General features: G+C 38.5%; 1 protein-coding gene across 1 annotated transcript in view; it reads right to left on the reverse strand.

Annotated features, from left to right (window-relative positions):
- Positions 1 to 5,643, reverse strand: part of npffr1l2 (neuropeptide FF receptor 1 like 2) — a 34,776-nt gene extending 29,133 nt beyond the window's left edge. Inside the window, exon 1 of the mRNA XM_026342664.1 lies at positions 5,433 to 5,643. The gene's annotated coding sequence lies outside the window, so the exon portion shown is untranslated. The remainder of the gene's footprint in view (positions 1 to 5,432) is intronic.
- Positions 5,644 to 17,339: the final 11,696 nt, after the last annotated feature.

Raw genomic sequence — 17,339 nt, forward strand, 5'->3', positions numbered from 1 at the left:
AACCCTGGAAATGTTCTATCCTTAGATGGAGAACAATGTCCTGCTGGGACACTGACAGTAACCATGGTGATTTTACTTAGTTATGTGCACATTTTGTGATGCACAGCTGCATGTCCTACATTCACTTTCAAAACACATTTGGATGTAAAGGATATAACATGATGAATAAATAAATCTTTCACCATGTTGAGCCTAACTTCAGTAAATACAACTGACCATCCACCATCCTGTGATCTCCATCTGTCTGTGGTGCTCCATTCTCCATGCTCCACTCTCCACGCTTTTACAACAGCACATTATCATTTCAATTTTATATTGGACTTTTTCTTTTCAGGTGCATTTTGATTTTGTTTCTCCTTATTTAAAAGCTGTTTGTGGTCCAACCTGGGGTGCATTCCAGAAACTGAACTTTAACCAGCTGCTCATTTGAATGTATGCCTAATGTTAGTGTGCATTCTGTTTAACTGGATAATGACACTTGACCTCAGCTCTACACTTACACATTTAACAGTAACCAGGTTCACATCCTGCATCCAAAACTTTATATTCTTAAAATAAATGGCCAAATAATTGTTTGTCTGATATGAAGTCACTGTTTTCCCTCTCATTAAAAGATTTAGTCTTTTAGAAGTAATCTTTAAAAGGAGCGCACACAAATGTTATTGACCAGTGAACATGCCCATCTTCCAAAACCATACTCAACGTATTGAGTTTAGTGTTAGAGGGAATCCAGCTGGGGTCAACTATCTTCATCTTTCACTCATCCTTCCTCCTGATCCTGTAGTGTGGATGCCAACAGACAATGATTCCTGCCTTGGCTGTATTTATTTTGGCCAATCTGCTCTTTAGTCAGTGTGAGACACAATCTGACTCCCTGCAACCCCTGATTTCTGATGGTATAAGGCAGTTTTTATTGTCACCAGATGTCCTCAGACTTGTCCTGTGACTATCCACAGATCCACATGAACACCTGCTCTCAACTCCCTATAATCGGCCCTCCTACCTGTTTCTTACATTTGCTATACGTACACACACACCAGCCTTCTTGCATCCAGTCATTTGCTTGATTGCTTTCGGTCCTTTATGCCTGTTCTTTTAACACGTCATGTCATGTTATCTCCTACTGGTTCCTGTACGAGGTAACTTGTTTTGTGCCCTCTTGTTTTGCACTGAGTCTGTTAATGGTATCATCAGAGTCAGCATTGGTTGGGTTTGAACACTACAAGTTCAAAAAGGAAAATTTAGGGACGTGGAGTGAGAAATTAGACGTCTTTGGCCTGCTTCTCATCCCTGCCTGATGTTTGTGGTTCAAAGTTGCATTAGCTGTTACTAGCATAACACAAATGAATCTCAGACGGGCCATATACTGATGCAGTCATGAGAAAAAGTCACTATTAGTAATTTCCTGGTTTTCTGAATAAATTGGTCATAAAATGTGAAACGATCTTCACCTAATCTGATCAAATCAAAACATTATCTCTATGCTAATAAAACAGAAACAGTCATATTTTTTGTCTTTATCGAACACATCAATTAAATAAACACTGTGATGATGGAAAAAGTAATGACAGCAGTGTTTTAATAACTGGTTAAACCACCTTTGGCAGCATTAACCTCCAGCAGGCGCTTCCTGTAGCTGTGGATTAGACCTGCACAATGTCCCTATTTACTCAAATGAAGGGGCCAGACCATTAGAAACACCTCTTACCATAATGTACCTCAGCACGACTCCAACAACCACTAAACAGAGAAATTATAACCTTACAAAGGTAGAACTAAAGGCAGAGCTGCAGCTTTATTGGGCATTAGATTCTACAGTTGAACCTAATAAAGTGGTCAGTGAGTATATATTGAGGCCAAAAGGTACAATAAACTGAATTTTGAGTGCAAATTATTGTATACCCCAACAGCCTAGTCTGTCTCATTATATTTGTCAGGACAAATTACTGTGTTTTTGAATCTTGTCATAGATTAAGGCTGACCTACGGACACCTTAATGTATGTAGCATGCACGTTTTCTGATGAACTAATTAATTGAGATAGTGGGCAGTGCCTTGTTTGTTTACACAAAAAGTTTTATGTTAATATTTGTATTCCTTTGTCATCAGCAGCATCCTGGTGTATAATTTCATTAATCACAATCAGAGAGTGAATAAGATCCCATGAAAATGAACAGTCTCACTCATTGCACTTTTATGATAATTGTAATTTTTACAATTAGCATAAAATCACTGCATGATTATTAAGTACTGGTATTGGTACTTATTATCAGTAAGTACTGCTTTGATCATTTTCTATTTACCTAGAAGCAGATTGCTGCTATCAGTGTTAAATAGTGTTCATGTTTACAAGAACAATACGTCAGTGTCACAAAGCAACAAGCTGAGAACTGCTGCAGCAAAGAATGTACCTGCTATACCTGCACATAGCACTCAGACATACTAAAGAGGAGTGGAAAGCATAGATACAGCAGAGAGAGCAAAAAGATGGCACAGGTTTAGAGACTGTGCTGCATAGGCAGGGCTTTATCAGACATGACTGTGACACACGGCTGTGGCCGTTGACAGCTTCTGTAACACTGATTTATCATAACTGCAAACCATAATCACTCTGATATCTCAATCATCATGATTAAATGTCTGAAAGACGACTGATTCTTCTAAATAATGCAGTTGTTTTCTGTAGAAATGTGTCTGCTCACGTGTTCTGTGGTTCAGTGTACCAGTATACGTGTGGGGAAAGGTGAAAAGGTGCACACTAACTCATTTATCATGCTTCCAACACATCAGCTTCAAGCACAACTGTTCACTCTTTGCCTAATATATCTCACCGCCTGACAGGTGCCACTGTAACAAGGTAATCAACGTTATATCTTCAGCTGGCAGTATGTAGCTGATCAGTGATCAGTCAACAAATACTATGGATTAATCACCTGTCAGTACGCAAAGTGGCAAAAATCAGCTCCACCTTTACCATCTGTCCTTTTTGTTTCAGGTACAACAGAAGTCTTTGGTTGTCATCATGTTGACTTTCCACTGACCACCGTGTTGGTGGTTCAAACCCTGGCTCCCAAGTGTCCTTGGCTAAGAGACTCAACCCCAAGTTGCCCTTTGTGCGTGTGCTTTGGTAAGAAGTATTTGTGAAAATATTTGCTAAAGCTTTTTGCTGTCTCCAGCAGAAGCATCAAATAAGTTCATGATAAATATTTTCTCCTTTATTCGTCTTTAGTCATGCAACATTTCCTTGATCATCACTGCTATATAAAAGGGTGAAGGTTGACTCAAGGGGTATCTGAAGGGAAAAAATGTAATGACTAATAATGATTTTCAAAATATATTCTGAGAAATAAGGTCTCTCACAGGTCGGTATATGAATTAAACCTAAAAAAGCAGAGCTACATGTGGAACCAAACTTGACTCACCTTGAACATTATGAACAACAAGTTGCTAATAGTGTTTACAATACACAGATGTATTTGGACTTGTACCTCTGTATCTCTAAAGTACATTTTAGAGTATGTGTAAGTACAACTGCAAGTCGCAATATGCATCTACTGGAAATCAAGCTAGTGACAGCATCAGACTCTGCTCCACTTATTTGCTGTAAATTACAGCAAATAAGCAATTATGCAAAACTTACCACTTTAGCAGAAACTGTGGGAATTCTCTGAGTAAGAACCTTGTTTAAAACCTTTAGTTTATCTCTACAATATCTCTGCACTGCTGCCAGGCTGTACTGGCACTTAACCAGCACTACATCAAGTGAAACTAAAACACATCTTACTGTCTCACAGTAAGATATGTCCTTTCTAAAAGTTTTATGTTCTACTAAAAAGTATTTGAAAAGATTCCCTCTAGAGCTTTTTTCACTTTTACTTTAACGTGAACCTGATTTTAACCGCTACACTTGAGTTTGCATACTGTACCTCTGTTACCTCTGCAGGTTGCAAATACTTCAAATGACTGATGTTTGTGGTCCTGACAAGTGACCTACAACAATCCTTTGAATGACTGTTCTCCCCATCAAAAACAGAAGCGTGACATCCTCTACCTGAGATTCGACACTGACTGCCTATTCGTGAGGCCATCAACGTCCTTGACTTCTGCTATAAATGGTGCACTTAATGAAAAACAAGTGCACGGCCAACTTACAGCTTAAAGAACTACCTTTGGTGCATAGTTGGAGAAATGAGTTAATGTCACTGTTTCGTGCTTGACTCCACGGTGGAATGAGATCTAGTCAGGTGTAGGAAGATTTCTGATTGACAGGAGAGACCTGTCAGTCATACTCTATCTAGTCCCTGTGCACATGACATGTTTCTAAAGCATGGTAAAAGCAACTAAGATTGCCACTCAACAAAGTCTGTTGTGTGGTTCAATCGTACGCACCTGTTGTAACTGCCAGCAATCTTCAGTCGATCTAAACCATGTCTAGTTACTGAAAACTCTCCCATCCTTATTAAAATGATGCATTCACTGAGAACATTAACCATTTCTCACCACATTACAGATGCCTCCCAGATGAAAAGAGGTTCAGTAGCATATGTGTAACCGAATGATTAAGAGAAGGGCTTTGTGTTCTGCTCTGCGTCTGCATTTATTAATAGATGTGTTGCTGCCACCTGCACGCTTGATTTTGCGGCTGCACTGACTGCAAACATAACACGGTGTCTTATTCCAGGTATCAAACAAAGACACCGTCTCCTAGTATTCATGTTGTGCTTGTTATTTACAAGGTGACAGGATGGGAAGTCGCTTATACGTGTGATGCTGAAGCTTTGCTTAAGAAAACCGAACCTCACCAGTGCAACTCAAACAGTGCAAACACGAAGACTGCACAGTTTTATACATGAAGGGCGACTCCTGTTTATCTGGCTTTAAATGAGCACTTTAATCTCACAGTCAGCGTGTCATATAAAATCACTTCACTGTACTCAACCTGCAGGACAACTGTGTGACACCTCCTCCATCATCATTACTTTTTCATTTGTGGTATTTTTTATTCATTTAACAGATGTTATATGAGAAATGATCTTAAATAAAATATTACATGTACAATGTAATTTGCAGGGACAAAAGCAAATTCTTCAAAACAGTAGATTTTTATTTTCTGTTGTTTTAACAAGAACTATTTTTAATCGCAAACAAAGGTCGAAGTAAACATAGTAGTGCGTAAAAAGCAGAGTTGGTCCATTCAACAGGAACCTGCTGCAACATGACTACAAGCTGCTCTTAAACTTAGCGTTTGGTTTATCAGTGTCTCTGGAGCAGAAATGTAAGACTATGCACAGTGAAGTCCACATAGTGAGGATGAGAAAAGGTGCGGACCCGGTGCAGTGGAACCCAGTGTGTGTGTGTGTGTGTGTGTGTGTGTGTGTGTGTGTGTGTGTGTGTGTGTGTGTGTGTGTGTCAAACATTTGAAACATAACCTACCTCTGTGGTCGCTGATGCTCTTTAGCTTGCAGATGTCAAACAGTAGGTTGTGGAGAAGGAGCCAACGCGTAAGAGCTGGAAACGCAGAAGCCAAAAGTGCAGCGGCTCGTCCACGGTTTGCCAACATGGAAATGAGAGAGGAACAGAGCAAATACGATTCAAAGTCCCGATTTCTAGAGAGAAGTTCAAAGACGGAGCGACGGTTCGCTGCCGCACGGACTCCTCTCCGACTGTGAGCGCGCACAGGGGAGAGCGGTCATAGTGATGCCAGCCTGTCATACAGTCATCACACACTGTGGTGTCCAGAGACGAACCAGAGATGTGGCTGTGACTGCATGCACATGCATGTTAACGCTTCAGAAGTAAATTAAAGAACAAACGCAACATCCGATAGAATTACTTTACACAGACTCTTTCAGATAAACCAGTTTTACTTGGACTGAATGGATTTAACTGGTTCCTATTTTAAATTACAGTACAGTACTCACTGTATGCATTGCATTGTGGCTGTGTAATTTGGGTCTGCAGAAAGTAATTATTTTCATTATTATTAATAATAATATTATGATAATGAAATTAATAAAATAAATAATGATAATTTGTCCAACATTTTGAAACAAGGTTTACAAAAAGCTTTGTAGACAACATATACAGTAAAAAACTGCCTAAATAGAATAAATTAGACAGTGAGCAAAACAAAACACAGGAAAGGACTATTTCAGGAGGAGGATGACATGAACAGCAGTGGTCAGAAATACAGACCACGTCAAATCGGATCCTTCACAGCCTTGAGAAAAACTGGGTGTGTAGTGTTTGTCCCCAGCAATCAGCAGACCTGGATGGTAAAAGGACCGGGTTAAAAGAATCAATCATGGCTAAAAAGTCAGCTCTTAAAAAAATAAATAAAACAGTGAGTGTAGAGTATAAAGATATAGAAAATATAAAATAGAAGAAAAGGAAAACACGGGCAGACTGAAACAAATGAATGAGGATGTGATCAAAGATCACAGGAGAAAATGTCAGGTTTTAAAAGATGGAACAGATTGGTGGAATGATCTAGTTTCTGGCACCTGTTAAAATCCTGCAGGCTGCATTATGCACTAATTACAGCTAAACAGGGACTTTTTGATACAGACGGGGAGAAATGAGTTGCACTAATCAAGTCAAGAAGATGAACAACAGTTTCCAGGGGTACAGACTGCACACCCGTCTGCACAAAGCCTCATTGTCAGCTGAAGTGGAAACATCGGTGTTCTGCTCTCACTAGATTTCCGGCTTGTGCAACTACGCTGCTTTTAATAAGTTCCTCTTGTGCATCAGCTTCAGGTCCAGCCACTGTAAACCTTTCAAAAAGCTGTAATCCAGTCGTGGTGACAAGCTTCTCACGCTCCACAAGTGTGTGGACATTATGGACCGATGAGCACAGGAGCTGCAAGAAAAATGCCAAGTCTAGTGCAGCCTCACAACTTTCCAGGACACCTGAGGTCCACACCCAATGGCCCTGCAGAGGAGATGTGCTAGGACAGGTTGTAGAGTGAGAGGTCAACATAGTGCAAACAAATGCACCACAGAATGTGTATATAACAGTCAGTATGCAGTGATCTTTGACTTTCACATCAGCAGGGGTTATACAAGAAGTATTATAATAATAGTATTATGATAATAGTATTATAATAATAGTAATATAATAATAGTATTATGATAATAATAGTATTCTAATAATAGTATTGTTATAATAGTATTATAATAATAATATTCTAATAATAGTATTGTAATAATAGTATTATGATAATAGTATTATAATAATAATAATATTCTAATAATAGTATTGTTATAATAGTATTATAATAATAGTATTATAATAATAGTATTGTAATAATAGTAATATGATAATAGTATTATAATAATAATATTATAATAATAGTATTGTAATAATAGTATTGTAATAATAGTATTATGATAATAGTATTATAATAATAATAATATTATAATAATAGTATTGTTATAATAGTATTATAATAATAGTATTATAATAATAATATTGTAATAATAGTACTGTTATAATAGTATTATAATAATAATATTATAATAATAGTATTGTAATAATAGTATTATGATAATAGTATTCCCATCGGCCTAAACAAGCCAAACTGCTGCATGTGTCTAACACAGGACAAGCATTCATCAGTGCCTGCTGGGACGCATCTCTCAGCAGCGCACACATTGGTTACAATGTCAATAAAATACATCCCGCCTCTGTGTTTGCGCAGTTATTTCTTCCCCTTTACCAGATCACTCATTTATCAAAGTGCATGTCTATGTAATGTTTTCATAATTCATGTAAGAGGGAGTAATGAAAAGAACCTTAATTTCTCAGTGTCAGTATACAGTAGATAAAACTAGCTGAATGGTACAGTATATCCTTGGTAATCAGAGACGATATTGTGAGGAGAGTGAAAAGATGCATTTCACATTGCAGAGCAGCTCAGTACTTGGACGGAACTAAAGAGAGAAAGCTTCAGACTGCATCAAGTTGGACGCTCAAAACATCTTTTTAAAAGAAAGTGGTCTATGACTAATATGTGAGGCGGTCAGGGTAATGACAATCACTGAGGTACTGCATTAGAGAGTGACAGTCAGCTTACAGCAGATGATGTTACAACAGAGTTTATTACTGGTCCGTGACCTGAACAATGCATTAAATAAAGCAAAGGAAAACTGAAATTAAACTAAATAATTAACTACTACACCATGAAGTACAGCGGTGCTTGAAATTTGAATTGAATCAGTTCATGTTGATGTGTTGAACTTTCACTACAGCAGTGTTGGGAGATTAAGAGGAGACTTGTTTCTACTAAGAGCCTGTGGTGTCTGAGCAGCAGCATCATCAACATGCAAGAATGCATCAGAAAACATCTCGAAATGAATGAGGTCTGATGAGCAGAGCAACGAGGAATGTTCAATTGGCACAAATTGCAAGTGTAACGAGTGGAAAATGTTCATGACTCCAAGAAAGAAACCTGCCTGTTCGCTCTGAGTGTATAATTGCAGTGTGGTCAGAGCTCCGATGCTGCTTCACACTGGTACTTTCACAGTTCACACGGTGACTTTGTGTTGGAGGCTATAATAAATATATATTGTTGGGCTCTGTCTTTGACCTGTGTGCAGAGAATAAGTGACAGGTAATTAAGGAGCAGGTTGATCAGCGAAAGAGGAGGAGTGAAGCTCTGCCTGTGTCCATTATAATCAATAAAATGAGCTTTTGCATTACTGTAGTATGTTTAGTATGTTTCAGTTGTCTGGTGTACTTAAAGGACAAAGCAGAATGTTTCTATATTTATGTGCTAATGTTACAAATCTAATAATCAGAATGAGTGCACCAGTGCTCCTAATTAGTAAAGGAGGGAAACAACATGACGACATCAATGTTTTTATGCTAATGCTAATTACCTGAGGAGGCTTCTGTACATTTACGTTTATCCCATTTTATCAGTGGATGTTTTTGGACATATGCAGATTTCTATCAGTAGTTCTATCAAAGGTTTTGTGTGAATGACAGAAAGGTTGTGCACGCATGTGTGACACATACAAATTCACCTCTAAACAGTAATTTCACTGGTTTCCCCCATGCGGCTTTATTTCTAAAGAGTGAAAATGTCCACACAGAAGCCGTAATGACTCAGTGCTAATGTTGCTGCATGCATCATTGATTTACAGCAGGAAAAACTGTACACAGGAAAAACCATACTTAGAGTGTGACATATTCTGTCATGCCAGCATCCTCAGGTTTGTTTGAATGGAAGAAAATATTTGATCAAGTAATGAGTCACAACACCTGTCCTCACACGTTTTGCAAAGTTGATCTAAAACCTAATTAATTCTCACTGTATTTAATTGCGAGGCTCTTCAGAAACATTTTCTACACCACTCAGGTCCTTATTTTGTCAAAGCTTGGTAAAGCAGAGTGTATTTAATACTAATGATTAACTGGCTATTTGACCTTGATATGTATTTTATTTTTATGATAGTTTGCTTCCAATATTGAAAAGGCTTGATTGTAATATTAAAGTAAGCACATGAATAACACCCAAGCCTATATTTCCTAGAATGCTGCTTTAGATAGATAGATAGATAGATAGATAGATAGATAGATAGATAGATAGATAGATAGATAGATAGATAGATACTTTATTGATCCCCAAGGGGAAATTTTGGTGTTGCAGCAGCCATTACACACAAAAACATTTGAACATTGAGTAACATGGTCTACACAACAATACACGGCCAGCTTTCCTGATCAGCTTATTCAGTTTCTTAGTGTCGCTGGCTCTGATGCTGCTGCCCTAGCAGACAACAGCAAAGAATATCGCACTGGCTACAACAGACTGGTAAAAGATCTGCAGCATCCTGTTGCACACATTAAAGGACCTGAGCTTCCTCAGGAAGTAGAGTCTACTCTGTCCCATCCTGTATACAGCCTCTGTGTTGAACTTCCAGTCCAGTCTGTTGTCCAGGTGAACACCCAGGTATTTGTACCTCTCCACCATCTCCACCTTCTCACCCAGAACGGACACCGTGTCAAAGCCAGTTTTCTTCCTCCTGAAGTCCACAACCATCTCCTTGGTCTTGCTTACATTCAAGGTGAGATGATTGTTCCCACACCACTTCACAAAGTTTACATGTAAGATCCGTGATGCATTATCACTACATCCCATCATTGATGTTTGCAGAGAAAGGTGACCTACTGTATTAAAGAACCTGTCGCTCCAGCTGCATTTGCAAATGCTGTGGGTGAATTCCAATAGGTTATGTATGTTCTAATGCTTAACAGGAAGTTTAATTAAGTTTAATTACCATTTGATGTCAGCATATTATTTCCACGTGGCACACAGAGCATTTTAACCTGATAAGAATGATATTAAATGACAGTATCTTTACTGACATGCAAAAACTGTCACGTGGTTTCAGATCAGACTGGTCAGCTGTCCAGTCCTTTACAGAGTTCAAACACCGAGCTATGTCGCTCATAAACAAGACGTCAAAGAGACGCTTCCCTTTTAAACATTTAAAATGGGTTGATTTTAAGAACTAATTTAGGTACAATGATCGAATATGGTGAGTGGAAATGCCAAATAAGATCTGTATATATTTAAACTCAGCCCCAGGTACCTCCCTGGTGGCAAGGAGAGTTCTCAAGAAAGGAGACTGCTGAAGGTCATCAGGCAGGGGGTCAGCTGCATTGACTGAAGTGGGAGCTCTGAATGGTAGATAGCTGCAGGGGGAACAAGACAAACAGCTACCACATTTTCAACACCACCACCAGACTCCTGCACTGGTTGCTGCCTGGTCTATTTCAGCCCCTCGGAGGAAAATAATTTTTTTAGTATGGTTTAGGTCTGACATGAAAACAGGCCACCACATTTGGGATTTCAGTTGTGGTAGAAAGCAGAAAGCAGAAATTGCACGTACTGGCTGTTGATGCCTCTCAGTGTAGCGATAACAAATGGCTTCTGACTCTAGTATTTCAACAAAGTACCAAGCAGACTACAACAATGGAAAACATACTCAACATACAAACTACCACTGTAGCAGGACTGTCACGAAAGTGCTAGAGAGAGAGTGTGTGTGTGTGTGTGTGTGTGTGTGTGTGTGTGTGTGTGTGTGTGTGTGTGTGTGTGTGTGTGTGTTTGTACCAATCACATTCCGCTTTGTATTGCTGCCTAAAAGCAACTTATAGCCAAACCCACCTGGGAAATCTGAGTGCTGTGATTTTTAACAGTATTTAACAGCATGGACCCACAAGTCATCACTTATGGTTGGTCAGATTAAAGAAGGTTAATTAAATAAGGTTAATCAGTTTTTTTTGTTTTTTTATAAAACTTGAATTGCACTATTTCTGAATCAGAGTCCTTCTCAGCTTATTTGTGTTGTATTTGTCAACCATTCATTTGCAGTCTATAAAAGTCTATTATTTGGAAGTCTCTGAGTAATAACTAGATTACTATGTGATAAAAAGTGCATTCATTTAAAATGTCAAAATCTCTTTCTGGGGGCCTTCAATAGACCATTGAAAAACCACCACATGGCCTCGTGTCCTATGGAAGATGAGCTGGAGCTGTTTCTATGGACAGCACATAGTTAAGAGAATATTATCTATTATTTTATTATAACACTTTCTATTTGCATTTAAACCTTTATTATTATTTGTGTCATATGCACACACTGTATCCATGTTGCAGCTGGTTAAAACGCTGTATTTCATGTGAAGGGAACCATTGTTTTAAATGTTGTAGCTGTCTAATTCTTGAATGCATGCTGTTCACAACCACCTGCTGAAGTGCATAATGTCTTTTCATCCACAAAGATAAACACAACGGGTTGTCGACTATTTCACATATAGTAGAAGAACTGACTCATTTAATTCCATTATCTACATCCATGACAGCAGCTGAGAGTAAACGTGTTGCATGGAGTATATGCCTTTTAATTATAACTATTCCACATAGCTAAAAATGAGCATTTTTCAACCCCCCCGGCAACACAGATTAAACAGGAACAAAGGACAGACACGTCAAGCTGCCAGGACACAAGCGCGAAGGCATTAAACCTTGAGACATTCAGTATATAGAGTAGACTCTGTCAATACCTAACTGTAGAAGAAGCTGATCCTGGACAATGTCCACACACAGGTTTTAAACCCAACTGCAAAATGGTGTCTAAAATATCTTTGTTGCAACTTAGGACTTGTAAACAAGTGTCTGAAGACGACTATGAGTCTTAATCATCTGTCTACTTTCTAATGCATTTGAATTATTTTATTATAGAAGTGGACCGACCTGTTGAGTGCTTTTCCTTTTAGAAACCACAGTAGATGATTAAGTAAACATTACTGTATTGCTAACACAAGTTATTGTTCTTAACCTCACTGTCTGTGCTGAAAATTCAAAGGGTCTACATCAATGGCAGAGAAAGAAATTCCTGAGGGTCTGTCTCTGGGGCGGGCATCGAGGGCTGACAGAGCTGTGCACTGGATCACGTCTCAACCAAACTCCAGTCTGTTAAAGGAAAATAGAGTGTCCCTGCCCCTCCTCAAAGTGGTACAGTCCTACTTTAACCTTGACCTGTGAGAATAAATAGCTCTCCTGCTGAATGTTGATGGATGACAGGGAAAAAAGAGCGCAAAGGAAAAGGGTGGCACAGAGAGAACACATCAAAAAGAGAAAACAGCACTGGTGCAGGCTGCAGCCAAGTGCAGTGAAAACTGTGACGGGCAGATGGACAGTGCAACTGCTGCTCAGTTTTTACAAATGTTACATTATTCAGTACTATTTAGTCAATACATTTATCCTGTAGGCAAAAAACTCTCTTGGTTTAGCCAGGGATAAATGAAACAAGGAGCCAGGAGGAGGCACACAGTTAGTTTCTTAAATAATGGAGTGATACTATTCAGGCATTTTGCCTCTGTACACCTCCATGCAGATTTTAAAATGAAACACTCAAAAAAAAAAAAACTTTTCGCTTTAATTCAAGGGGTTTGACAAAGTGAAGCATTAACTTCAGGTATTACAGCCATTTTTATATAACTGCACACATCATCATGCCATTATTTATGGACCTACCTGTATTTCAGGCTGTGCGTGTGACATATTGTACTGAAGATTAAAATTTCACAAACTAGGAATAGATTTATTTACTTAGAGAGAAATAAATTAGAGATGAATTACAACATACAAGCAAACAGAAGAGACGACCTCTTTGTATACAACAGTTTGATAGCAACACAAACTACAGCCTCCTGTTGAATCAACCCCAACATACTATAAAAACCTAAGAACCTTTTCACATGATGCAGGAGGATGACCCAACTGCAACTGCAACTCTCCACTATGGGGACAAGTACAAAAGCAGGACTATAAATAACACAAGAAAAAAGCTACAAGAGGAAGAACTTGAGACTTAAATGTCTGGAAATGAGGCACAGACAACCAGAGGAGAGAGAGAGAGATGGAGGCCGTCCAGCACAGAGAGTCTGAGTGAAAAGGACAGGAAAAAGAAAAGTTTTGAAATGACAGGCACACAGCTTGGTGTGCACGAGGTAACAAAAGAGGGATCATGTGGACTATATCATATGTGGCAGGTTCAATCGAATTCAGTGACACTGAGACAGATCCATGGGCTGGAGCCACATTTACATTTAGTCATTTGGAATTTAGTTTGCTTTGCTTTTATCCAAAGCAACTTCCAAATGAGGTACAAAGCAAGACGAATATCTAAGTAAAGGAGAAGAACATTAAAGCAAAGTGGTATGGGAAGAAGTGCAAGACAAGATCAGACATATTCTTAAAGATTTTTAAGATTCATGTTAATAGAAAGCTGCAAAGGAAATTTTTTCCAGTCGATTTCTGAACACTGGGAGTGAGGCTGCTCAGTGTGCACAGGTTGGTAGGTCGTTTCACCATCGTGGGACCACTAAGCAGAAGAGCTTTGCTTGGGATTTTTTGCCGATTAGTGAAAGGACCACCAGATGCTGTTTGATGGAAGAGCGCGGTGGGCAGAAGGGATTGTAGAACCTGGATGAGGGAGTTCAGGAAGGCAGGTGCTGTTGAGTTGACCACTCAAACTGCAGGCGTCACAGCTTCGAACCTAAGCCAGGCAGCTATAGGAATACAGTGCAGGAGGGCTACAGGAGCAGTTAAAAAGCACAAAGATGTGTATTCATTTCACATTTAAAAGCTCCAGAATGTATGTATGTAGCAGATACATAAAGAAGATGTGGTAACAGTCTGTTTTGACATAGACAAAGTGTAGGACATAACATGGAAAGAAGGACTCCTAATGAAGTGTGAAAAGAGTTATTGGTGGGAAAATAAGCATTAAAGACTTTTTATTTATATGGCAGGCCAGCGACGATTTGTGTTGGAGATCACTATCAGAAAGATACATAGTAGAGATGAAACCTCCCACGGCAGTGTAATAAGCCTGTTACTGTTTTTGGTGATGATAAATCATATTTATTATCAGATAAGCCCAAAGAGCCATCACTTGTTACAGACGATGGCACAGGCTGGAAAATAAATTATACTAGTTTAGTTTAAAAAAAAGTTAATGGGTAACAAAGCTGAAACTTAATGTGATCTTTTAATTTACTATGGGGAGCTACAGTAGGCATGTCTACATATGTTTTTAAATAGGACAGGTTTGGACTGTGGTTCAGCTGCATCCACAGCTCTCAAAAGATTGGAGGGAATTGAAGCTCAGGCTTTAAAGAAGTTTGTGAAGCACTAAAATCAACTCCAGTGTGCTCCAGGGAAGTTCATGAACTGCTTCTTCCTTTGAAGAGAAACAGTTACTGTCTAATTACTGGATAAACCTTTTTCCAACAATGTGCATTCTTCCAACTAAACTAGACAATATTGTTAGGAAAAATTATAGATGTGGTGTCATTTCTAATACAAAGAGTTAAAAATAAATAATGGGAAAATTACTCCAGCTAATGCACTGGCAATCATTCCACCTCCCCAACCTGTAGCAGACCTCTATGGTGGATCAAATACATTCAAATGGAAACTGTAACAAACTGGCAAACCAGAGAACCCGATAGCAGAGAGACGAGGATGATCTTGCATGATTAACCAAATTTATTATTAAGAAGAATAAAGACAAAATCACAGCTTCAGGCTGGACAGAATGCAAATGAGAAAAGAAACAAATATCAGAGGATGCTCACTAAGAGAACAACAAAACAAAATCACTGCAAATTGCAGGAGAGACCAGGCTAAACTAAACTAATAGGGAAAAGGGACAAAAAAGATTACTGACCTAGTCAGTAAACCAAAATAACCTGAAATCAAGAACACTGCACAGCGCAGGCAACTCCAAATCTAACTAGATAAACAAAAACAAGTCTAATCTAATGTAATGGTAACAAATCAAAATACTACATGAACCAACAAAAGCTAGAGGCCGGGGAACAGGAGCGAGACAAGCAAACAGGCCAACCAGGAGAGGGTAGTAGCAAGGACACAACTGAGGGGTGAACAGAAACTAGTACATATACACATGATGAGTAGATGGCTAAACGAAAACACCTGCTAAAAACACCGGGGGCTGGCTGGGACGCGTCCCAGTGCAAACGAGGGCAGACAAGAACAGGGTAAACAAAGCACTCCCCTGGATACTGCCCTGTAACAGGAAACACAATTAAGCCACAAGCTTATTTAAATAATAATCTGTAGGGGAAATATAGAAAAACAACATGTATGGATGTAAAAAGTTAGAAAATGGTACATTACATAGTGCATTTATAATTTCTGAACTGAATGTGGAAATGAAAATGATAATTACTGACCGCATAACAGTATATGCAGCAGAATTACTATTAATTCTGCTGAATATACTACTATAAGGTCTGATTTCTTCTACACTGGGCAGAAGAAATCCAACCTCTGTGAGTCCTTATTTGTTCTGCTTCTAATGCAGCCCTGCAGAGTATTAAAAATTCTGCATATTGCATGCACTGTTTAGAAACTGATGTGTAGTTTCTATGGCCACCAGACTGTAGAACGTTCTGTGAAACAGGGAATAAAAGCCAGTCAAGTGGAAATATCAATAAGCAAAGGAGAAGTAAAGTCATTTACTTTGAATGAAGTTAGGAAAACAATGGCAAAGGTTATGGAACGAGATTATTAAAGGAGGCTTTTATATCAAATTCAAGTAGGCACTAGGTGGAGGTATACAGATATATTTGGGGGCCCACGGTTGCAAAACACAACAAAAGAGAAAACAGAACAACAAATGGGAAAACACAACAACATTTCAGAAAACACAACAACATTTCAGAAAACACAACAACATTTCAGAAAACACAACAACATTTCAGAAAACACAACAACATTTGTGACACTGGTCACTACGGAAGTGAACTCCCAGGAGTGCAGTGATTAGATGTACAGAGGTGATACTTGGAAATACACTTTGTCGCAGCCTTAGCGTTCGTAATAAATTGATTGATAATAGATGCTTCCCTCAGGAGCGGGACCAGCTTCTTAACTTGATAGACAGCTGTGCTGAAACAAGCAGCAGGTGAGCAGACATACGGTACTGTCCAGCAGGTTTCTATATTCTGTCACTGTTTGTTTGTGACTGAGAGGAAAGAATTAACATGACATGAACTGCCTGCTTGTATTTAAATCCATGTTGTGTCAATATTTAATCAACTTCAACTACCTTTTTAATATGTTGTGAGAATTTTATGACGATACAGGAAGATGATCTTTTTTAAACTAATGCCTTCATGGTGTTTGAAAGGCACAGCAGTGATCCATTATTTAATGACAAAGCTGTTTTTTATCTTTGACAGTTTTAACTGTATTGTAAGATGATAGTCATGTATGTTTTAATGTGATTTATCCAGATTTATCTCTTGTAAGATTCCTGTTTATATCTCATATATATATCATTGCCTCATATCTTCAAGAAACAGGACTGAGGTCAAGAATATATGAATTACGTAACAATTCTCAGAGTATCAAAGAATAGGAAAAACATTGTTGCTTTATTTCTTAACCAAAATGCAATTTCAGGTAACACTTGCGTTTGCTGTGTTGCCTCTGGAACAGGAAGCGTCGGCCGTAACCCAGTAGAGGTTAAAACATACTGCAAAAGTTACCTAAAAGTTTCTCAGAACAAAGAAATGAGATTCTTCACTGACCAAGTCAGTTACTAGGTCACAACCCAGGAGATCATGCGTTTCACTTAAAAAAAACACAAATAAGCAGCATAAGATTTTTTCCTACATGTGTTTGACTTTTCAACAAAAAAAAAAAAAAAAAAAAAAAAAACATGTACTTAACAAACAATAGCAGAAAATGACATACTGTGTGAAAGCTATAAAAAATGTTAATGTGA

Source organism: Anabas testudineus, chromosome 9, assembly GCF_900324465.2.
Source record: "Anabas testudineus chromosome 9, fAnaTes1.2, whole genome shotgun sequence".
In the NCBI taxonomy this organism is placed as follows: domain Eukaryota; kingdom Metazoa; phylum Chordata; class Actinopteri; order Anabantiformes; family Anabantidae; genus Anabas; species Anabas testudineus.